Source organism: Morone saxatilis, unplaced genomic scaffold (assembly GCF_004916995.1).
Source record: "Morone saxatilis isolate NCDOM2014 unplaced genomic scaffold, NCSU_SB_2.0 Contig14, whole genome shotgun sequence".
Lineage (NCBI taxonomy): Eukaryota > Metazoa > Chordata > Actinopteri > Moronidae > Morone > Morone saxatilis.
In genome coordinates, this window is record NW_023339696.1 from 18679868 (window position 1) to 18681481 (window position 1614).

Here is a 1614-nt window from a genome sequence, read left to right on the forward strand (position 1 = left end):
GTTAGGAGTGTGTGTTGTGTAACCTATAAGCTGAACTAATGACTGTCAGAACACTGTTTATGTGGCCCACAGTATGCTGCTGGTGTACTGGGGCTGTTTTTAATGGTGAAAGGGAATCATGCTTCATCATATTTTAGACAATACCACGCTTTGGATTTATCAATGAATGAATTAATTGGAAACAATTTCGATTTAATAGTCATTTAAGTGATTTAAATGTTAAAATTCACTAGTTCCAGCACCTGAAATGATCAGATTTTCTTGATTAAAGACTGATTATCTTTTGGTCTTGGACTGTTAGGTGAAGGGATATCATACTGGGCATTTTTCACTATTTTAATAAATAAATGTATTAAATAATCAATAAACTAATCTGTAATAAAAGCCAAAAGCTTGCACAGCCACAGTACCCTGCTATGAGACCAGAATTTAGCTACTAATAACCTCCCATTCCTCCAACTCTCTATGCAACATGAGTTTACTTTACCACAATACTCCAAATTTACTGTACGACAATTTAATTAAACACATTAACACACTGGTTTTCAAACTTTTTTTGGTTGGTTGTGTCCCCATAAAACTAATGACCACCTTAAAACAAATAGTAACCCTGTCTCAAATTGTTTACTTTGAACATTTTCTAGAGATGCGAAAGGGGAAAACTAAAGAGGAGACGGTCAGAGAACAGTCAGGGAAATAAAGGAGAAATATGGTTTTAATTAGAGAGTCTCATGGCCACTTTGGGAGTCCTGCCCTCAGGCTGGGAAACACAGAATTAAGAAATATGCAACATATAGGCATTAAACTAAAGTTTTAACTAGTTTTTAATGAAAGGATGCAACTACAAGGCCTTAAGATCAGGAAATAAAAAAAATAATAAGCACAAACACAGGGACTCCTGACATTCTGGAAACATGACAATGGCCCCATGCACAAAGCCAGCTCTCTAAATAAATGTTTTTCATAGTTTGGTGCAGAAGAACTTGACCTCAACCCCATCCCACAACATGTGGGATTAACTGGAACACGCTGGAGCAATGCCAATCACCTAACATCAATGTGACCTCACTAACGCTGCTGTGGCGGGAGCAGCCGGGTACCAAAGTCCGAGCGGGAAGCCTTCGCAGAAAGGTGGAGACACATTAAACCCCCCGTGGCTGTTGAAACGAGGTACAATCACACATGCATGTAATGTGCGCTGTCCACACACTTTTGGCCATATAGTGCGCATTATTGGTACCGATGACCTCATTCGACCGTCCAGGCACAACCAAGTGATCCCGGATAACAAGGAGCAATCTCACGTTCATTTATTGATGTCTTTGGTGGATGGGAAAAGTCCGCCTGCGTCAAGCCTGTCAGAAATACCGGAAGCACGCACATTGCGCCTTCAAAATAAAATAAGAACCCCCCCCAGCACAAGTCTCCTAGCAACCTTGGCTTTTATTGGCTGGTCTCCGACAATAATTGGCTAAATATAGCTGGAGCATGGCTGGCAGAGGGATGTGTAGGATGCTTTTTGTAACAAATGGTTTGGTAACAGTAAGGATGAATTTTATATTTTATATATATATTTTTCATATTTTAATGTTATATATCTTTTATATATATATA